This window comes from Crocodylus siamensis, chromosome 12, assembly GCF_052110815.1.
Source record: "Crocodylus siamensis isolate JL-2025a chromosome 12, ASM5211081v1, whole genome shotgun sequence".
NCBI lineage: Eukaryota > Metazoa > Chordata > Crocodylia > Crocodylidae > Crocodylus > Crocodylus siamensis.
Window position 1 is genome coordinate 16,391,169 of NC_143406.1, and position 23,777 is coordinate 16,414,945.

Consider the following 23,777-nt stretch of genomic DNA (forward strand, 5'->3'; position numbering starts at 1 on the left):
TGCTTATCTTGCTGGAATCCTATGACCCCAGCTGACTTCCTGCCCTTTGGGCAGGGGGCTGGACTCGATGATCTCTTGAGGTCCCTTCCAGCCCTGATGTCTATGTGTATGAAGGTAAAAGTTGTGATTAACTTCAGCCATTTCATTTATTTATTTATCTATTAAGCAGCCTTTGGATTTATTCCTAAAAGCCTTTTTCACCCATAATTTCTAGTTTGGCTAAGGGGCAACAGTCCCCAGAGGTCATGAATCAAATCTGAGCAGATTGATCAGTTTCCCCCCCAAAAAAAGGGAAAAAGGGAGTTTAGGATCATGATAAATACCAAGAGTAAAATATGGGCCTGATTCAGGGAGCTAGGCACTCGGGTAATAGAGCTTCTGTGCTGCAGAACCCCTTGCCTCTACATGCTCCTTGGGATCTAGCAAAAACTCTGGAACTATATAAATCACTGCAACCTATTTCTTCAATGAACCCACTTGTAAGAAAGAGGGTGGGGCCTTGCCCTTCCCCCATCTCAAATCCTCTCCTTTCTTAGAAAGTTCATGCCATTCACAATAATCTACATTGCAGAGGCCCTGCTACTACAGCTGTGCTGACACCAGTGACATCATTAAAATACTCCATAGGCAAGGTGTTGAGGGTTCTACCAATGAGGCTATGCCCCCTCCTGCCAAATTCTGATCAGTTGATACCACTCCTCTTCTGCTGCCATAGTTGTATCTACATCAGAGTTTTGGCAGCATAGCTGTACCCTAACTAGCATGGCTATTAGGGCTGTACAAAACAGTACTGTTTCGTTCACAGGTGCAGTTCATAGGCTCATCTGTGGCAAGTGTTTTGTAAATTCAAACAAGCACTGAACCTTGCAACCTCATCACCAGAAACCAACTTTCTACAGCCCAAAACACACTGAATGGATCTAGGCCAGGCCATGACAAGACATGCAAAACCTGCCAACAATATGGAGATATCTTCACAAAACAATACATACATGAAGACATCACATGGAAATTACATGGAGACACCAAGCAACAACTGTGCACCAGAATGAATGCACAGCAAAAACCTATCAAAGACAAGAACAGGACACCACCAGCCTCAGGCCTGTCGAAGACGTGACAGCTCTGGGATTTCCCCAGCCAGGATCGTGTCCATGTGTGTGGTGGCTGGAGGTTATGGCACCTCCTACCCGCCTTTAACCAGGGGGATCCTCAGTCCTGGCATTTCCTGGGGCTGCTGCACAGGCCTTCCAAAACTGCACAGGCCTTCCAACACTGGCAGAGTGCAGTTTTAGTGGTCATGCCTTTCTTCTGTAATGTTATCTGATATATGTAATATATGTAGATAAGATAATTGTATGTATGTTTATTTATGTAATGTATGTATGTTTGTATGTATGTATTTACATAGTAAATAAAATAAAAATATATAAATAAATGTATGTGTTTTCCTATATAAATTCTATATTATAATATGCAATATAATTATGCTGTGCTTCCCTGCGCAGTGAATGGAATGCACACTGTGAGAGAAAGCACAGATTTGAAAAGGATCAAAATAGACTCACAAAAACAAAAAGAGGATTTCTGGGGAGAAAGAAATTGGAATAAATCAATGAATATAATAATATAATAAAAGGGTATAGGAAGAAAGCAAAAGATATTGAATTCACCATACAGCATAGGGTGGGTAAAACAACTAGTAGGGTGACAGTGCTTGACTTTAGGAAGGCTAACTTTAGTGTGTTTAGGAGTCTAGTCAATGACGCTGCAGGATAGGAGTATTGGTGAGATGGGAGTCCAGGAAGGGTGGTCATTCCTAAAGGAAGTGATCCTTCAAGCACAAAGGGAGACCATCCCAGTACAAGGGAAAAGGGGGAAAGGAGCCAAAAAACTCCCTTGGCTAAACAGGGAAATCCAGGGGAGACTAAGGGCAAAAAAGAAGGCATGTAGGCAGTGGAAACAGGGGGAAGCTACCAAGGAGGAGTATACCTACTTGGCCCGCACTTGCAAGGAGGCAGTTAGAAAGGCCAAAGCAACTACAGAGCTGAGGCTGGCAACACAAATTAAAGACCAAATTAAAGTCTTTTTTTAGGTATGTAGGGAGTAAAAGGAAGGTTCAGGGCAGCATAGGACCCCTACTGAACAAGCAGGAGCAATTAGTGGCAAATAGGGGGGACAAGGCTGCGCTATTCAATTAGTTTTTCCTCAGTGTTCTTGAACAGGAGCCAAGATATGTCTCCTAATGGGTTCTTAGATGGGCATCAGAAGGACACCAGCCCAGCAACTGTCAACGTAGACTTGGTGCAGAGTCACTTGGATGGTCTGGATATGTTTAAGTTACCAGGCCTGGATGAGCTGCATCCGAGAGTACTGAAGAAATTGGCTGGTGTCATAGCAGAACAACTGGAACAGCTGTTTGAGCACTCATGGCACTCGGGTCAGGTCCCAGAGGACTGGAAAAAGGCCATTGTGGTCCCTATTTTCAAGAAGGGGTGGAAGGAGGATCTGAGTAATTATAGGTCAGTCAGTCTCACCTCCATCCTTGGAAAGGTCTTTGAAAAGAATTTGAAGGATCATATTTGTGGGAGTCCAGTGGGAAAAATAATGCAGTAGGGCAACCAGCATGGATTCATAGCAGGTAGATCATGCCTGACCAATCTGGTTTCATTTTATGACAGGGTCACAAAAAACTTAAACACAGGGGTAGAGGTAGATGTCATTTTCTTGGATTTTAGCAGGGCCTTCGATACAGTATCTCATCCCATTCTCATAAATAAGAGGATGTTTACATGGTACAGTGGGTGGCAAGTTGGCTTAGCCGTCACACCCAGAGAGTGGTAGTAAATGGGTTGGTATTGACTTGGAAGGATGTGGGTAATAGTGTCCCACAGGGTTCAGTCCTTGGACCTGTGCTCTTCAATATCTTCATCAATGATTTGGATGTGGGTGTGAAGTGTACTCTGTCCAAGTTTGCAAACAACACTAAATTGTGGGGTGAAGCACATACTCTGGAGGGTAGGGAACGATTGCAGGCAGACCTGGACAGGTTAGAAAAGTAGGCAGCACACAATAGGATGCAGTATAACAAGTAGAAATGCAGAGCGCTGCATCTAGGGTTCAATGATCTGTTGAGGTCCCTTCCAACCCTAGCATCTATGAATCTATGAATCTATTGCTAAATCCTACTTGCTAGGCTAACAACTAGGAAATGAATGGTAGCCTTTGTTGTCTGATGCTGCTGAGCTGCTGAAAGACAGCTCAGTAACTGACCCCAAGGCAGAAAGCAGTCCAGTTCAAACAATGCTGCTTTTATGCTGTTTTTTCCATCTCTCTGTGGCAGTGCACTTTTGGGTGCCTGCCACTTTAAGGGCAGAGGCAGGCAGCTACCAGGTGCCTGATCAGGGCAGCCATTTTGGGAATACTAGGCATATAAAGGCTGTAGTTTAATACTGCCAGCCCAGGCAGAAACACTGCATAGCTAAGCTGCAGCATGGAACATCTAGATGTAAAAGCGGGAGACTCTTGGTCCAGGGTATGACCTAAAACTGTACCCTGCTGGGGAAGAGTGGCCTGGTGGGGCTCCCAGTGGTGTGGGAGCCCCCAGGAAATACCACACTTAGCTCCCTTGTGAAAGGCAGGTAGGGGCACCTTAACCCCAGCCCACACCATCTGGTGGGTAATTCTGAGAGCTGGGGAAGTAGTGGGGGCCCACATGTATGTGCCTGAGCCCAGCAGGGATGAAGGTCCTGGAGACCCCAGAGTGGGCCATCTGTGGAGCCCTGGGAGGCCCTGCACAGAGTAGGGCTGAAGTGGGAGTAGGCCTGAACGACAGTTCCAGGGGAGCACTCAGTAGGGCCAAATTGCAGTAATCCTAAAGGCCAGTGCAAGGGCCAGCCCCATGAGAAGTTGGTTGCAAGTATGAAACTGAGACCCCAGAGTGGGGCATAGTATAGAGTTGCCCAGTGAGAGGCTTGGGGCAGAATCAGCCCAGGGTTTGGCACAAAGCCGGACCACATAGAGTAGGGGAACTCATAAGAACTGATGGTCTGCATGGCAAGGCCAGTATGCAAGCTATGTCATCAAGATTTTGCATCATAGACTGAGCCTCAGGGGAGGCTAGTTCTCATCTATTTCCTACTGAGAAAGGCACAGGCTTCCTAGGATCCAGTAGGATTCCATGTTTCAGAGCTGCACATGGAGCTGACTTATTTAAACCACTTTAAGTGTAAAACATGGCATGTGTACAGAAGTTGTTTTTTTCACCACTTAAAGTGCTTTATTGCCATGACTTAACAGAAGTGCATGGCTTTACAGCACTTTAAACTGTTCCTTGTTAAATGCTGTATTACATTAAAGCACTATGTTTTACAGCACTTGAGCAACCTAGAGTGCTTTAAATAACTTCTGTATGCTGGTCAAATTTCTGACCAGTGGAGAAACTTAAGGAGGCTGCAAAGTGCCCCCTGCCTCCTAGTCTGGAAAGTGCAGGGAGGCTCAGAGGCCACCCTCCACCAAACACTGCACTTTCGTCATATTTAAGAGTTGCTGAAACTTTATGGTGCTTGTGAAAGAGTAAACAGCAATGCAGCGAAAAGAGCCAGAGAATGCTACTTCTGGAGCCATTACCATATACAGATAGAAGCTCCAGGAGAAAAAAAGAAAGAAGAGATGGGAGTCTCAAAAAGAAAGAGAGAGACCGGCTGGAGGAGAAAAAGAGAGAAAAAGAAGATCCCCAGAGGATAAAAGACTTACCTCAAGACTTTTCATGATGCCGGAGAGAGCAGAGCTCAGAGGAGGGGCGTATCCCTGAAGAGACACACTGTGGGACACGGCAGGTGGTTGCCCTGAAAAATAAACAAAAAATCAAAAAACAAAAAAAAAGGAAGAGAGTGAATTGACCCATTCCCACCAGCTTGGAGACGGCGTCTGGGTGTCAGTCACAAGGATTCAAGGCTTCAGGCACACGCAAGATAAAATGTACACATTTGTAGTAACAGAACTAAAAAGAAAGTATATGGCGGGGTTTGAAGAGAAAATTCCACCCCAGAAAGAAATAAATGGATGAACAAGAGATAAAGAGACTTCGTTTTCTAATACCAAGTTCAGTCCGACCAAACTGATAGTAGTTATGTAAGAACAGTATATAGATAGAATTACAAAGTTGATATAACTGATAAAGTTAAAAAAGAAATTATATAAATGGACCAATTCTGTTTAAAGGTAAAGAAAGTTTGTATAGCATGATAAAGGATAAAAAGAAAGACAAGTGTTAATCTGCATCCGACTGTGAATATATATATATACATATTGGCGGGTGCACGTGGATAGTCGAGAAGGTGTGCAAGGTTTTCCTCTATAATAGAGACACTCACAAAAATAAATAAATAAAACAAACAAAACCTCAAAATATATATAATAGCCCTCCCAACGAGTAACATCATAAATTAGAACATATTATAATAACATCCAAGAAGTGGCAGGCAGGAAAGTTGGGGTACTTATAGTTCTTTGGGAGATTATAAGAGGATACGGAGAGGCATCGTAAGTTCCCCCATCACAGTGCTATAAAAAGTGCTCTAAATTACAGCGCAGTGAAACACGCACAGAACACTTCTGTATATACCTATGGTCTGGGAGCAAAACAGGAAAGGGATTAGGCACTGGCCTCCTCCTCCCACTCCATCCTATCATCATACACAACACTGCTTCACTTGGCAGTGAGGTCACCCCCAGCAGGAAACTTGCAAGTGCCTTTCATAATTGGAAACATTCTCTTCCCAATGCATGTATGTTTCTTGCTCTTTAATCTCAGCGATACGTGCTTTGTTCTCCGCCTTTTGAGCTTCACTGCTGCTGTGCTCAGCCTTAAGGATACAATTTTCCTTTAAATTGCCCTAATTCCTGCTGCCTGTTTCCTGTGCTGCTCCCTGAATGAAACACAAGTTCCTGCTGAATCTGCAGGCACTCAGCTGGATTGTGATCTGACTGACATGACCCTAGACTATATCAGAAGCATAGTTTGTTCCCCTGCCACCTAGGAGGTGATGCTATGGCAAAACTGATATAAGAAGGATCAGAATCCCAGCCTTTTACCTTCTCTTACTGGGACAGGAAGACACTTGTGTCACTGAAAAAAATTACGGAACTGAATGACTTCATAGCAAGTCTTCTGTTAATTTATTAAAACAAGTAAATGAGGTTTCTCCCTCCATAAAGAGCTGTTTTTACCTGTTTGGCTTTATTTCACTACTTAGCTTTCTTCTCTCAGCCCCACATTACACCTTGCTGGAGCTGCGTTTTCTCTGCCTTCTTCACTCAGCTGCCTCTGTATCTCCTTGCTAAGCTTCAGGATTCAGAAATGTTCTCACATTCTTGCCTGGCCTGGTGTCTCTGTTTCAGTAATACAGATCTGAAGACCAGGCTTCCTGAATTGGCTTTAAAAACTGCCATGAGTTTTGTGTATGCTGTTGCTTGCAAGTGCAGGTTGGCAGGCCCAATTAGTCGTGGGTACAAACAAGAGACAGCCAGATGAGGAGTTCTGAAGAATGCACCCAGCTCACTTACTCTCTTCAGCATGTGTGTCCTGGCTGGCAGCAGGGGGAAATCTCTGTAGAATGTATCTCTGTCTGCCCCGAAAGAAAGTGATTGACTAGAATAATGCAAACAGAGTAGTTAATTTACTTGTGCCCACAGGTTAACATCACTGCCCCAGTCAATCCATCTCTTTTGTACTGCCATGATCCTTCTGCAACAAACACAGCTGTCCTGGCCCTGGTTCCCTGCACTTGTTTCATTGCTTGCCTCCCTGAGTTGCCCTCTCATTCTTTACAGGCACTATGCCCCATCTCATCTCTTTGAACACCTGACATGTCTGTATTACAACTGAAATGCAAAAAAATTGCACCCAGTATGGTAGCCAGAACCAGATGAGTTACTATCATAAGCAATAAATATATGCTCTTGGAGGCATTCGGGAATTGTATAGGCAGTTAAGATTAGCTAATGCAAAGCTTGTAAGTTTGCAACCTGCAAGTGGAATTTGTCTGTCACAATTTAACCAAAGTGTTGAATCTAACTGTTTGCACTGATCATGGGACCACTGAGCCCCAAAAATAAGCACAGCTATAAAATTAGCTGATCTAACAGGTTTTTTAAAGGTCAGACCATAACAAGATCTGACCACCTAATATAATTAGCACATTCCAAAGAATCCAGGAATAAGAAACTAAGGGCAGAGTAATGCTAATTTCAAACCTCGAAGTAATGTGGTGTAATTTGCTTATTGGATGAACCCAAGTTTGGGCGGTAACCTTTCATGATCATTTCTAACACCTTTTGATCCCATAGGGTAACAGCTATGGGGCAAGATTGTGAGTGGCTCTAAAGCCAACAGATTAGCATAAGATAAGGTATAAAGAAGCACGTATATCAGGTGACCAGCATGAAGGATGGGACAGAAGAACCATTGCTGTACCAAGCCAGGACCCTGGACTCCCAGTGTGAGCAAGGACTGGATCCTGACCAAGGGACCTTCCCAGTGACCCCTCGGACAGTGCTGATCAGGAACGCCTAACTTCACTGGAACAACTTGGCGCGCACCTGGCATAGAGCGACTGCCAATAAGTTGCCAGTCCCATGTGGAAACTCTTTGTCATTCTGTCTATCTGTTGTTATCATTCACTATTAGCTCTTTATTACTGTACTATCTGTTTGTCGCATTAACCTTTCTCTTAACTGTTGTATGCTAAGCTATAAATAAATTTGCCTTTATTTCACTCCTGACTCGCCTCCTCAATCCTGAACCCAGCAGCCTCATGGCTGATACTCTCACAGTGCCTAGCCGTCCTGTGACAACCCAGTACTATGGTACAAAGCTTCTACAGAGCCATAAGCATGTACACAAGGGGAGAGAAGGGGAAGAGAAGGGGTCAAACCCTTGGGGATCTCTTCAGTTTCCTTATCCCTTTTCTCCTTCTTGCTCACACCTGAGGAATTCCTGAGCTCACATGGTATGCAGGGCTGGAAGGATGCTCCTAGAAGCCCCACACTGCTGAAAAGAACTGACTTATATATTATTTTTCATGGATAAAACAAACACCATCATAGAAACAGCTAGGTTTTCTGACTACACTGCTGTGATTGGAAGGCTTCTAACCTCTCTGGTTAGAATTTCCAGCCTCTTTGTATTTGCAAGCTATTCCATTTTATACCTACTTCTTGTGCCAGCGTTATCCTTTAGCTGTTGGGGTTCTTCTCTTTCCCTGATGTTCATCACTTTGATAGGCATCAATCAGGTCTCCTGCCAGCCCTCATTTTGTTAGGCTGAACAGGCCACCCTCTCTTGGCCTTCTCTAGTAAGAAGCACATCTTTCCTTTCCTGTCTTCATCCTAGTACCCCTTCTCTGTACATGAACCAGTTTGAGTTCATATTTGTGGAACACAGGTAAACAGGAAATCTTACTTGTGCCTTGTTCAGTTGCATAAATACTTCTCTAGCCCTCCTAAAATTGCCTCTCCTGATGCGTCCAGTGTTGCCTCACACTAGTGGCTCGTGGTCATCTTGTAATCCATTAGTTCATCCAGGTCTTTCTTTATCTCAGACATTAGCAACTTATGAACACCTGTGCAGGGGAAACCAGCATGGGTTCATAGCAGGTAGATCATGCCTGACTAATCTAGTTTCTTTTTATGACCAGGTTACAAAACACCTGGACGCAGGAGTCAGGGTGGATATCCTTTATTTAGACTTCAGGAAGGCCTTTGATACAGCATCCCACCCCATACTGGTGAACAAATTAAGAGGATGTGACTTGGATGATTACATGGTCTGGTGGGTGGCAAATTGGCTAGAGGGTCATACCCAAAGAGTGGTAGTAGATGGGTCAGTATCAGCCTGGAAGGATGTGGGCAGTGGGGGCCCGCAGGACTCTGTCCTTGGACCAATACTCTTCAATGTCTCTATCAGTGACCTGAACAAGGGATTGAAGTGTATTCTGTCCAAGTTTGCAGATGATACAAAACTGTGGGGAGAAGTGGACACACCGGAGGGCAGGGAACAACTACAGGCAGAGCTGGACAGGTTGGACAAGTGGGCAGAAAACAATAGAATGCAATTTAACAAGGAGAAATGCAAAGTGCTGCACCTAGGGAGGAAAAATGTCCAGCATACCTACTGCCTAGGAAATCACCTGCTTGGTAGCACGGAAGCGAAAAGGGATCTTGGAGTCCTAGTGGACTCCAAGATGAACATGAGTCATCAGTGTGATGAAGTCATCAGCAAAGCCAACTGCACTTGCATGACAAACAGAACCAAGGAGGTGATACTTCCCCTCTATCGGGCACTGGTCTGACCGCAATTGGAATACTGCATGCAGTTTTGTGTGCCACACTTCAAAAGGAATGTGGATAACCAGGAGAGGGTCCAGAGAAGGGCCACTCGTATGGTTAAGGGCTTGCAGGCCAAGCCCTACGAGGAGAGACTAGGACACCTGGACCTCTTCAGCCTCCACAAGACAAGGTTGAGAGGTGACCTTGTGGCTGCCTATAAATTCATCATGGGGGCGCAGAAGGGAATTGGTGAGGCTCTACTCACCAAAGTGCCCCTGGGGGGGTCACAAGAAATAATGGCTATAAGCTAGCAGAGAGCAGATTTAGACTAGATACTAGGAAGAACTTCTTCACAGTTAGAGTGGCCAAAATAAGGAATGGGTTCCCAAAGGAGGTAGTGCTCTCCCTTACCCTGGGGGTCTTCAAGAGGAGGTTGTATAGGCATCTGGCTGGGGTCATCTGAACCCAGCACTCTTTCCTGCCTATGCAGGGGGTCGGACTCAATGATCTATTGAGGTCCCTTCTGACCCTAACATCTATGAATCTATGAAACTTATATCACACATTCTTGGTCTTAGTTACCAAGTACATGTTCTTTCTCCCCAAGTCCATGGCCTTTCACTTCATACTACTGCATTTCCCCCTGCTTTATTTCTTCTCTCCTTGTGCTCTTTTTATGTGATAACTCAGTCTTCTCCTCCATTGAGAATGCCTCCCAATTTTGTGTCATCACCAAGTTTCAATAGCACGCTCCTATTTTCGGTGCCAAAATACTGAAGAAGGTCCATCCCAACAGGTAACATCCCTCCCAATCTCTTAAAGTCTTATACATATCATAAAGTCACTGGTGAGCAATGTGAAACATTCCCCACATTTAACAACCTCACACATTTTTCTCCATTATTACAGGTCTGGAATGAAGCAAGTATGGAAAGCTGAAGAGCTTATTTGTACCACATAACCTGCAAGGTCTTCCTTTCTCACAAGTTCTCTAGAGTCAAATGTACTTTTCTGTTGAGCACATCTTTTATTTAGTTGTCTGTTCATTTATTTAATACTAACATGTATTTATGAAAATACTTGTTAGCCTTTGAGGCAAAAAAAATGAAATTAGTGGGAAGGTTGAAATACCCACACCTTGGTTAAGTGCTGCACATGGCAACAGTGTGTAAATGGTTAGGCTCTAAAATATTTACAATTCCCAGGCTTGCAGTTTATTGCAAATGGATTAAGAACACCAGGCTTGCAAGTGAAGCCTTATCTAGTCCATAATTGAATGGAATAAGCTCTCTTATCTTTGTGGTTTGGTTTTTTCCCTAGCTGTCCCTTTATCTCAGAGATTAGAGATTGCAAACAGCCATTGGATGCCTAATTCAAATTCTTGTCAAAGGGCTGCTGCATTTTGTCATTTCTGCTCCTACATGGATGCTGCTCAGTTCACTTTCACCAGCCACTTGTGAAGCTTCTTTTAGATTTAAAACTTTCTCAGGAACTGTCCCAGCAGGGGGGAGATGGGACTCCAGAAGAGGAAATTCTCTTTCCCCTGACATCCTTATTGTATGAGAAAAAAATATATGCTGATTGGGATTCTGTCATCTCCTGCTCTGTGCCCCCTACCTGTTTTGGGTTAACAGGATGCCACATACAGTTGGAACTACAGGTAGTCAGTGAACAGGAGGAGCTGCAGAAAGACCTAACCAGTGAAAAATTGATACTTTTCTTTGTGCACATGTCCAGAGTAATAAAAAATAGGAAGACTCTCCCAGTTAAGAACTGGCTCTTTGTGGGGAAGCTTTTGCCCAGAGAACATCTGGAAATGGAAGTCAAGATTCACATGGATTCTTATTCATTTGTTGGTTGCTCTGTGATTGGCTTCATAATTACAGGGACTCCAGAGATCTGGTGGGTTTACATCAACCTGTCTCTGTCTGCGTGAATGATTCCATTCTCCGGACGAAAATGATGCAAAAAATTGCGGTCCGTTTCTTGGAGGCTCGCAAAGTATCACAGACACACATACATTAGATGGCACAAAAGGTGTATTTGCAAATTGGGTCAGAGCAGAGTCAAAAACTCAGATTACTCTGAACCCACCAAGGAATTTTGCAGGCTGTATTTATTTTTTTCCTCCTGGGCACGTGTGCAGAAACAGGAACTCTTACAGCTCATTTCCGTTTCATACAAACATACATGTGGTTACTTCACTACATCCATCGCATGTATATTATAATTAACTACTTAAGTATGCAGGGCGGAGAGGTAAATATGCATCAGCTAATTAAGCATGCTCAGAGGGTACTATAGGTCACCAAGAGTTTAAGCCCCCCCCCCCCCCCTTCAAGGACACAGTCAGTTGAATTCCAGCTTCTGTAATCTGCATGAGAAAGGCTAGGGAGAAGCTGGGGGAGAGTCTGCGATTTAGTATAAGAAGAGCTGTGGCAAGGCTGGGCAAGGGAAAAAGTCCTTGGCAGTGTTTCTTTCTTATCAGGCGCAAGATGCAAGCTGTGCATTTCTAACAATACTCCATTTCTAACAATATTCCATTTCTAACAAAAACATGCAAGCAGACCTTTCCTGTTGTCTGGAAGAGAGTAACATAAAAAAAGAGCCAAGGAAAGCTTCTACCTCCCCCGCCCCGAGTAAACTATGACTAGCTGGAAGGTGGGGAGAAAGGAGCAGATATGACAGCAGCAGATCTAAGGAAACTCTTCTTCTCTCAAAGGGTAATTCACTACGTCTGATGTATGAATCGCACAAGGTGCTTATTCATAATATATTTTCATTTATTGAAGAAAGAACGTTTTGAGGCATGAAACCATCATTCTCCCTTTTTACTCCCTGCCTAATTCTTCCTAACTAATGGGAAAGGCTCCCGCTAAATAATAGATAATCCAATTTTGTTGGCAAACTGACTTTCCACAGAATAATTTTCACATACAGTACACACCGATGCATTATTTTTGCTCATTGCCATGGTAATGTAGGGTAAACTTGGCTCCATTTTCATTTATAGGCACTGTGGTGAAGACTTAATAAAGGGTCGGCTGTCTCTGAACTTGGGCCCTTCTGCTGATGGAAAATTAAAGCTCTGGGACAGTAGTTTTCAACCTGTGGAGGGGGTCCACACGAGATTACTATGAGCAATCAAAAGTATGTGAATGCACACACTTACTATTCAGAAGGGTCCACACCTCTATTAAAAATTTCCGAAGGAGCCTGCAGTTGAAAACCACTGCTCTATGTCCAGGAAATGAGGCATGGGAGTCAAGCAGCTTTTGCTGTTCTTCTCAACAGTCTGTGGGGTTGCATGTATGGTGCTGACTTAAGAGTCATATTGACTTATATGTGTCATGTCACCTCAAGTGCTTGGAGATTTGGGGTACAAGTGCCATTTGCCTGAAAACATGGTGTTTATAATGCCCATAATTATTTATTCTTCACCAGCTATTAAACTAAACAAACAAGAATTCAAACGGGGGGGGGGGGGAGAACTTAACAGCAAAAGGAATGGGTGTGATCTAAAAATAAGGGAATGAAGAGCAAATAGGGAACTCAGCCAGAACCACATCATGTGCAGGGTAGATAAATATCCACTGTGAAACACCTCCCTAGGAGGTAGCTACCGCAGCTGAGTTTTTGTTTGTTTAAATGTTTAAAAATGTTTAAATTTTTAAGCCTACTCCAGAACTCTTTGTAGTATTGTCTCTTCTTTATTTCCAAATTGAACATTTCCTCCAAATTAAAAGGAATACTCAAGCATATCTAGTGTAAATGGATCCTACAGATTTTTAGAATTGTTTCCAAAAGACAGACAATGGAACTATAGTAAAAAAGGCTTGAAGATGAGATATAGACTGCAGAGACACAGGGATTAGATACAAGAAGCTGTACTCTTTGTAGGGTCTTTCACACACTGAAATGGCAGTGCAGCGCTGGTTTGTTCTATTAAAAAAATCTTTTCTGTCTTCTGAAGTGATGAGGGGACTGCAGCTTGTTGAGTGGAAAAGGGGAATCCTTATGTCTTGAAGTGAAGTCAGGATCCAAATTAAAACTGCCTGTTCAGCCCCATGTCTAAATTACCCACTTGTATGGCAGCTGGTGTGCATGCCAGATAAAAAAGTACCGCAGTGTTTCAACCGGTGTTATCATTCAGGCTCACATAGGATACAATGCCCTAAATGAAAGCAAAATAAAAATGTAGCTGAGCAAACAGGCTCTGGGCATGGAATGCAGGCAGTGTTTAGCTAACTAAAAATAGTCCCCACAGTAAGCAATTCTGATTAATGTAATTATGATTCGAAGCAGGTTATCCTTAGGATTTGCACAGGCTACCAAGTTAAAATTTGCTTTTGATCATTAATTTGTCCTCCCCAACTGTGGAGTCTGCTCTATCAGAGTGACTGGCATCCAGATCATGAGCAGAGATTACATTGATCATGTTTACTGAGTGTCAGATACTGGAATGTATCAATGACCTGAAGTATGCCACGTGTCATCACGTATTGAATACTGCTAGTTCTGAGAACATAAAACGAAAGAGATAACACTGTGCACCGCTGAAATATTGCCACAAGGTGGCAATCCAAAGGGAAGTTGTTTGTCTAGCACTATACAGTAACAGAAAATTAATGCTAAATACATCCTACCCTTATGCGAGCAACTGGTAAATAAAGATTAAAGGACCAAAGCTACAAGGCATATGTTGTCTAATACTCAAAGAAAGTCTCTCTGAAGGGACAGCTTGCACCCAATAGGGAGTTTACCTAACAGGTAATGGGGGGGGGGGGGAGGGGGGCGCGCAGGACGGTGGGAACTGCACATAGCAAATCCATCTGCAGTGCTTGGGGGCAGATTCACCATTTCACGAAACAGTACCTACAGCTCCTCAGAACATGGAACTGACTCTAGCTTGGCCAAGTGGCAGCTTCTTGAAGCAGGTTTTACAGCACAGAAAGGATAGGATGCTTTCACCTTAAGTGCACTGAGGATACTCCAGAGAGATTTCTCCTTTGACCGTGTCTGCCCCTCAAGCCTTCGCTCGTTCTGCCAAGATCAGGAGTGTCTCCTGTGACCATTTCCTCCTGCTTTTTGGACCCAAGCAGACACAGGAGCAAGGAAACAGTTAAGATGTGTCAGAGCATCCAGTTTCTAATGAGGAGAAAAGACCACTAACAAGCAGCAAAATAAACACATCCAAATAAAAAGATGTGGCACATCACAATCCAACCTGAAATGCCCCAGTCAAAATCAGACATTTCCTTCCTTTTGGCCATAAATGTTTTTAAATTTTTTTTTTAGAACAAAACTTTTCCTGAATCTTTCACACTTACTGGGTGCATATACACAAGACACTTACTGCGGAGTTGCCTAATTAGCTCCACAGTAAAGTGTTACCATTTACACAAGCGGTGCTATTAGGTTAGAATAAAATAATTAACTGCCATAGGATAATACTGCTCAACACAAGTCCTAATCTATGGTGGAGTTATTTATGCCACCACAGTGCACATGTAGCTGGTGACTGACGCTCTCCGGGGCACAAGGGTGCTACTGTACCCTCATGCCCCTCCACAACACATTGAGCCAGACAGGACAAGCCCCGGGTTGGCAGGCTCACCTCCTGGGCTCTCTGCCAGCTAGGGCTGTACCACCCCAGATCAATGTGCTGCAGTCCTGGGCACATGTGTAAATGCTATGCCCAAGAGCAATAAACTCCAGGGTGAACTGCAGAGCTTATTGCATCAAATTAATTTCTTGTGTAGACATGCCAGTTGTCAACAGAGATGGTAATAACATTTGGTGGGGATTGATTCATGGGTAGATTCTGGAATTGATACTAAACTGCGTATTTGCCATCTATAAAAGCCTATGACTTGATAACATGACATTAGGCTCAAGAACTAACAAAATGAAATGTCAGATTTTATGTGAGAAGTTCAACACATTTAAAGAAATAAGAGCCCTTGGGCCAAAGACAGAGACCTCTCTGGATCCATGGGTTAGAGTGATTAGATTAATTGAGAGGGAGTTCAGCTGAACTATGAACTGTACAAAAGTTTGCAAACTTTGCAGAACTGTATGCAGTAAAGGAGCAATTGAGAGCTTCAGCCATTAAAAATACCAGCTACCTGGGTGCCCTTGGGCTCTAGCTTTCTTGCTCTAAGTTGTACACTGTGCACTTACATGATCTAACAGATACCACTAAATAATGTGTGCACAATTATGTTGTTGAAATGTTTGCAGAGCTGAGGGAAAAGGAGACATTAGGGCTTTTGGAAAGTTTGTAGCTGAGGGCTCTAGGCAGGATGGTGCAATGTAGCTGAACGTGAGTAAAGGTTTCCAAGTGTAACCATGCCATCAGTTTTGGGTGAGGTGGAGAAAATCCATGGAAAAGGAGAAACATTCACAAAGTAGGGAAGAGCGTATGTTCCTGCCTGGCCACTGGCTCTGGAATAAGGATCACACTGAGCCTTTTTTCTATCTGCTCCAGCCGAATGCTCCTTTTTCTGTATGTCCAGAAATCTCTGGTTCCTCTCTCCTTTGAACTCACCCAAAGGGAACACACAGAGAGGGTTGGCTTTACAAATTCATGCCCACCCTTCCTTGCCCTAATGAAAGCTCTGTCTGACATTTATGAAAACAAAACTTGAATGTATTTTTGACATGCATTGTTATGAAATGGAGTGGGGGTCAGCCTTTGCGAGCATCGACATCCGGAAATGTTTCTGCTCTTCTCTCAGCCATGGACCAGAGGGTCATCTCTGCCAACCCCACACCAGAGGCAGAATTATCCCTTTCCAAACCTTCCTGTACAAATTCATTGTCCATCACGTTAGTAAAATTACACAGTCAACCCTGACACACCCATCAGACATAACACCTTACCCTGCTACAAGTAAATCAAGAGGACTATGGCAGTCAATGTTCTGCAGCTACACAGGTTGTTAAAATACACTCAAGAGATCCAAGAAAGAGGGACACATCCCCCACTACAGAGGAAGGCAAGCCCCCCCCCCCCCCCCCCGGCCCCGCTCCCCCAACCTGTACCAATCTGACCATGGGGTAAATATGGCAGTCTGACCCTGAGCACAGGGGTAAGGGCCTCTACCCAGGAAGCTTCAAATTTAAGTCTGGAGCATTGGCACACCCCAGTCAACAACAAATGTTTCTGGAGAAGGCAAAAAAAATAGTCCTAACTCACACAGTAGGAGGATAAAAAAAACCTCCTTCCTGGCACAGCAGAGTTATGCCTGTCACCCTGGCTGACTCTGGCTGCATGTTTTCTAGTGCGACATTGCTTCTACCTATCTCCTGTGATACTGAAAAGTAAATAACAAAACACCCCACACAAGAAATGCAGTATTCTGGATGTACTTGTCCATGTTCCTGTCTTCGGATATCTTTTGTTTTCCAGCACATTCCCAGATTTCCCACAATGAATCTTCCCTGCAAAATCTCTTGAGCAGATTTCCTGAAATATGCCCAAGTTTTGGGATGGCAATCAGTCTCAAGAAGACTGTGATCATGTACTGTGATCATGGATGAAAAAAACAATACCTAGCATCACTGTGGAGGATAAATCTCTTGGTGTTGTTAACAGGTTTTGCTGCTTGGGCTCTACAATCAGCAGGAATCTTGACCTTGAGACTGAACTGAGTAACAGAATCACACAGGGGTGGCACCAGCCTCTTCCCAGTGTGGGGGCTGGGCCAGGGCTGGGCTTGGCTAGGTCGGGAGGCTCCAGCCCTCCCAGCACCACCACCATTGCCTGCCTGCCCCACACAGCTGAGCCCATCCCATTCCCACCTGCTCCAAACCCAGCCCTGGCCCAGTCCCCCCCAACTGAGAAGAGACTGACACTACCCCTGCCAGGTGCATCACACCTTTGCAGGCTCACCTGCATGGGGAGGGCAGGTGGACAGTGGTGCTAGGAGGGGTGGCTACAGGGGGCTAAGGTGAATTTTAGGGCGGCTATAGCCCCTCAAGCCTCCCCCAGCACCACCCCTGGAATCAGAAAAGCAGCTAAGAATTTCGGGCTACTACAGAAATGTGCATAGAATAACAGCAAATTATTGGCTAAGGTGAAGATACAAATCTACAAGACTTTATCATCCCTGTTTTGTGGTTCAGAAATGTGGACTATGTATGCTAGGAATATCAAGAGACTGAACAGGTTCCACACCTGATGTCTGTGCTAGATCCTGAAAATAAAGTAGGAAGACAGATTACCAAATAGAGAGGTACTGGAGCATGCAGGACTGACACACTTAGAAACCACTATCAAGAGAAAGAGGTTGCAATGGATTGGCCATGGGAGAAGATTGTATCCCCAAGAATATTTTGTATAGTGAGATTTGAGCTGGCTTTAGAAAGCAGGGTCACTCTCTATGGCAGTACCACCACATGTGCAAAAATAATATGAAGTCATTCAACATCAACATAGAAAGCTGGAAGGAATATGTAAACTCCTGTCTGATCCAGAGGGAACACCTGGCCCTGGGTGCAGCGCAGCATGAGGCAGCTTTGATCCAGAGGATGGAAGCAAATTGAGAAAGAAGAAAGCAGCGTACTATAAATTTGGACTCCAGCTTAGACAACATATGGACTTGTGAAATTCGTAACAAGCCGTGTTGCTCTGGAATTGGGCTTGTCAGCCACAAATGTGTTCATCAGGCACCTGACTACACCTCTTATGTATACACAATGATCCGGAGGATTGATGGCTGCTTACTTAAGAAGGAGCACTGAAAAATCAGAGGGGAAAAGAGATTCTACTTTTTTCTGTACCTGAGATTTGAAAAACTTCAACTCTTCCCCGTAACCTGACAGGGAAGAAAATGCTGCAATGGCAGAAACATCTGGCAGCTGTTTTTGTAGTATCTGTTTTTCCTTGGGACATTTAAAGGTCCCAGCCTGCTTAGAAGAAAATACATAATTGGGTCTCACAAGTAAATTGGAAAAGATAAGACACTACAGCAGCACTGAGTTTATGAACCATGTAGAAGGCATTAGTGTGTGAAATGACCATTAACTTTATTAAGGAAAGGACACAACACTTACACACCAGTCTTGTCTTGGGGTTAATGCTACTTCTTCCCCCAAATTGCTGGCTTACAGGCTCACTTTGCCCACATGAGGAAACTAAACATCTTTGAGATGATCCATAATTGGAGATGACTTTCTTAGGTAGCCCTTCCCTGCTAATGTAAAGAAAAGCCTTGTGCAGGATTTGCCTTTTGGGGAAATGTATAGAAATAATGTGATTCCAATCAAAATGCAAAACAACATATAGTGTGAGAGAATGGTATGATAGACTTCCAAAACTCAGACTTTTCACTCCAAAACTCAGACTTTTCACTGAGTGACTGCTGTGAAGAAGCCCTGTCATACTAACAGTTTCTTCCCATTAACACCTAAGAGCCAGTAGATAAGTGGTAGAACTGGGTGTAGCTGTGCCATCTCCAGTACCTTTGCCTGCTAACCATTAGGGCTGTGTGAGGCTTCGGTCACTGATTTGATTTGGCAGCGATTCAGCCCAATTCAGCAAATCAGTTGCTGAATCCAAATTGAATCAGAGGACCCTTTAATCTCTCCGAATCAAATCGGAACCCTCTGGATTGATTTGGAGAGATTCCATGATTCAGACATAGACACAGCTTTAAATGTTGTTTCTACATACCTCAAGGTACCAGGCGGTTCGTGAATGCTGAGACACTGGGGTGGACAGAGCATCCCACAGGAGCATGGGGGGGGGCTCCCCAGTGCACTTAGCAGTGTACCTGGTGTACCAGAAGCACTTCCGATCCACTTCTCGGTCCACTGCAGAGTGTGTGGGGGACCCTCCCCCTGCCCCCCGGCTTGCTGACTGGTGCCAGCTGAGCCTGGGGGAGCACCCGGGGTCCCACCGTGGCTGATCACCAAGATGAAAGGGCGTGGTGGAGGTGTCCCCTGCGTGCTCAGCAGTAGACTCGGAAGCGGAGCGGAAGTACTTCTGGTCCACTTCCGAGTCCACCGCCAAGCATGCAGGGACCTCCCCCATGGTCCTGTGAGACGCTCCTTCTGCCCCAGCATTGCAACATTCACAAGCCATGCCTGGTACCTCAAGGTCTGTAGAAAAAACTTTTAAAGCTGCGTCTATGGCCAAATCGTTGGTTCTCTGAATCAGCAGCTAATCTTCAGATCTGAATTCGGCTGAATCAAATCGGGACAGTGATCCAAATGAACAAATCAAATCACTGTCCCCTGATTTGGGCCAAATCCGAATCCAAATCGAATACAACCCATTTCGCACACCCCTACTAACCATTACTAAATGGCAACCTTTTAATGGCAGCCACTGCATGTCCCCTTTGGTGCCCCTATTGCTGCTCTTTTATAAGAAACAACTTTCTCTTGTGCACAGCTTTATTCTCTCATAAGAATTCATGTGTTGCCCATTACCTTGACACCTAAGTACATGCCGTAAGGCGTCATTAACATTCTAGAGAAGAGAGGATCAAAATGCCAGCACCAGCATTTCTAAAAGTGGGTGCCTGAGGTGATGAGCCTAAGCGTCTAGTTAAGCTCCCAAATAATTAGGAGCTGTTGGGAGCTTTGCAGCTTTAGAAAATACAGCAACTTAAGTCAGAGGAATTCAGCACCTCCCAAGCTCAGAAACCCAGGCCTACGTGAGACCCAGGGAGTCTAATTCTGGACGCAAAGCCTGACATTTTCCAAGGTACTAGAAGGAGCCAATGGTTAGTGTGTCAGGAAAGGGGCCATGTCTTGCAACTCTTCTTAACTGTGACTGGCTTCAGGTATGTGTTTATTTCTGGTCTGAGAAGGTGTAAATTGGCAACAGAGCTACACTGATTTCCCCAGCAGAACACGTGGTCCACAGTAGTCTAGCGGCTCTGGATTCAGACTGCAACTTGATTGGATGGTAAATAGCTTTGTTCCATGAACTTTGTTGTCTTTCTTTTCCCTTTCTTCCTGCTCCAGATGCACTGTAAGGGTCACCTGGGACTCCAAAGGAGAAGCCAGGGGTAGTAATAATACGAAGGAAGGTACTGCCAAATGAAGGGAGAATTAAACGGCCGACACAGGAACAGGAGAAACACTTTTTAGTCCTTTAAGTTATTGGCGTGTTGTTCTGAAGTGCCCACACAGAATCCTCCAAGGATGTGCTTCCTTTCAAATGAGGTTACCATCTTCCAGTTTTGCAATTAAATGTGCCTGCATAGTCTCCATTTTAGTACGACCAAAGCACTTAATTTTCATTAAAAAGATGACATTGCAAGCAATTATCAAGGACGGTCAGCAGTTAGTGGTATTCATGTTCCTGAGGACAGAATGGTACATACAGATGCATAAATTACTGAGTACTCTTTTCATTTTTTCCGTAGTCTTTTCAGCAAGCTGACTTGATTCAATTGTTTGTTCCTGTTCTTTTTCCACATCCTAATTAAGTTTGTGCCATATAGTCCAGTATATCCATAAATTAGAAATGAGCAATGGTTTGTGATGTGTAAGACCTGAATAATCTCTCCCTCATACATATTCCCGATTGGCCAGGCAAAGGTGCATGCAGTTTGCAAATGAGACAATCACAAGCCCTTAGTATTCCCCTACTTTGCACTGCTGCAAATACCATTGGTAAAGGATTCTACTGTCCTAGCATTTTACATGGTGTGTGACTTTATACCAGTGGTTCTCAATTTGTTTTAGACTCAAAGCACACCTTAATAGACTCAAGGTACCCCTTAAATAAATCCAGCTTAATTTTCCCTCAATTTTTGACTACATAAAAATAATAGATTGTTTTTTTTCTGTTGCAAGAGCTCACAAAGACCAGAATGGTTTTAACGCTATGGAGCATGTCCAAATGATGGTACATGAGCCATTTGTGGCACCTCAAAGCTGTTTGAGGTACTGCAAATGACATGCGGCGCATGCACACCTGTTCATCGCGCCGCTAATTTGCAGTGTGGAGTCAAAATTTGATACCAGGAGATCGCAGTGGCAAAAAAAAATGCCGCTAAAAAAAGGAGTGCAGTGCACATGGCAGCAGCATGTGCTGTCAGAAACAGAGCCTGGCTGGCCAGAGCCACACTCTAGCTGCCAGCTAGGCTCTGAGTAGCCAGATCAGTGCCACCCTGCCCCTGGAGGCCCCCAGGACCCAGATAAGGCTCCTCTACCCCACAAGGATCAATTTGTTGCTCATTGAGTCATGTGTGCAGGTGCATGCCCTGGGACAAAAAGCAGCAGCACAAATATGTGCCGTGGCTTTTTGCCGTGGGAAACGTGTGCCCCTGCATGTGAGTGCTCATCTGGATATACCCATGGATTCCTATTTGAAAACTCTGGGGGTCTTCTGTGAATCATATTTGCACACCTAAGAGTGCTAACCATCCCATGGCACCCTTGAAAGAAACTCAAGGCACCTCAGGGTGTCACAGCACCTGGCTGAGAATCACTACTTTAGAAGATACAAGGCTAGAAGGAATCAAGCTGAGAGAGCACCCAAAATGATATGTACCACCAGCACTCGAATTTCAGGCCCTCTATTTAGAAAAAAATTGATTAATGTCCCCTGTTAAGACTGCCAGACACTGATGTTGAAGAACTTTGAGAACCAAAGGGCCCTTGGGGGATGTAAAATGTAGCTGGACAGAAAAGCAGAGACCTGGAAGCAAGCAAAGGCTAGCAATTAGCTCCTCTCTTTAAATGCCTCTGCTAATTGTTCATATAAAGCCAAGTCCCCTTCTGCTCTCTAAATAGGACAGCCAACCTTCACGTTATGTTCTCTCACAACTCCCCCAGGACTAGAACACCAGAAGACTAACCAGAAGATCTCCTTAGTCCTGTTAGATTAGGAGAGGTGAAATCCTCTCTGTACCCTGCAGTGACCACCAGTCCATTTCCTGCACTTTGCCTCTGAACTTAAACAGCATGCACAGGGCTGGATGGAGGGGCTGTTAGGGTTCATAAAATCAATCAGAATTCATCAGTTGTACCTAGACAATTCCCCAAGCTGCCATGCACTTCAGAAACCTTGTGTTATGTATAACTCTAACCCTCTGTGTGTATTAAAGCAGCTACCAGCCAACAGGGACCAAGTCACATATCAAATTCCCTGTCTGGAAGCAGCTACTGAATGAGCAAAAGAGTAGTTATCATCAAATGACTTGTCTTGGTAGAACAATATGCTAAAGATATTAGTCAAATGAAAGGAACTGGTTACCTTCCCAGGTTATCTGCAGGGAGTAGGGGAGAGGATAAAGCAGTGAAGATTCCCCAGAAGCAAGGTGGAACATAAGGAAATGAGATTAAAGATGCAAGTTTTAAACACTTAGACATGGAGCTTTGGAGAATGTCTCTGTGGCACAGGCAGGCTTGGGCACCAGATATTGCCCTATTAGTGCATTGCTCAGGTGAAGCTAATACACCCTGCTTCTCAGCAGATCGTGCCGGCCTGGCACTGACATAGCTTGCTTATTCAGAGCCACCTTGGGTACCTTTTGAACAGCACTGCAATGTGCTGTATCCCAAAGGACTTTGTGACCTAAAGGGAAACTTCTGACCTAAACAAACTAAGAAGAACTTGTTGCAGGGAAAGATCCTGTTGGCTGAGGATAGAAGGTCCTGGAGATCCTAAAAAGACTAACCAAAACCTGGAAGTCTCCAAGAGTGGTGAGGACACTGGGGAGAGAGGTGTTGCATGGGACTGTAAGTCTCCATGCTTCCTCTGTGAACATAGCCTGGTGCATCCTAAGCAGTTATTTTGTGAAACCTCTGAGCCCCTTGCAGCAAGTCGTGCTCCCTGATGATTAAACTCTAAAGTAGGGCATACACAAGTGCACCATTCTGGGGAGAGTGCACATAAGCTGCTAGGGAGGCTTGGGGAAGGGTCAGCACAGGTCTTGAAGCATAGGGCTGGCAAACAGACCACACAGGGCCCGATTCCTAGATCTGACAGCCTGGGTCCTGGCTCTTTGTGAAAGACACTTCGTGTCTGAGTTGGAGACATTAACAGCCAGCTCTCAGTGGTTCGTTTTTTGGCAATCAAGGTACTTCAATGTCACTTCCATTGAGTGAAAAGCACTCATCTCTACTGAGACGACAAGCCCTGGAGTACACTGTGGACTAGTTTGGGATTCTGGCTACTGGTGAAGTGAGCAGCCCAAACTATCTGCAGCGTATCCTGCACCTTTTTCTAATGGTTTGATACAACACCTCACTCCAAAATTCTGGAAGGGGGCTTGTGTCAGCAATAACATTGTTACTGCATATTTCCCCAGCATCCTACTTCCTCTGCCAGCATGCTTTGTCCCAGATATAGGGAGATGGGCACAGTTGTCCAGTAATTACAAGTCTACCCCAGACTCTGTGAAACTTTTTCTTCCTGTTGCAGGTGTTTATGCACTGTTGGGTTTAATATCTACATGTTTGAGCTGACTGGATTAATT

At 44.4% G+C, this 23,777-nt stretch overlaps 1 long non-coding RNA gene across 1 annotated transcript in view; it reads right to left on the bottom strand.

Annotated features, from left to right (window-relative positions):
• LOC149854698 (uncharacterized) overlaps window positions 1–23,777 on the bottom strand; it is an 84,712-nt gene that overhangs the window by 45,558 nt on the left and 15,377 nt on the right. The window contains exon 2 of the long non-coding RNA XR_016438656.1: window positions 4,756–4,847. This is a non-coding gene — a long non-coding RNA (uncharacterized LOC149854698). The remainder of the gene's footprint in view (window positions 1–4,755; window positions 4,848–23,777) is intronic.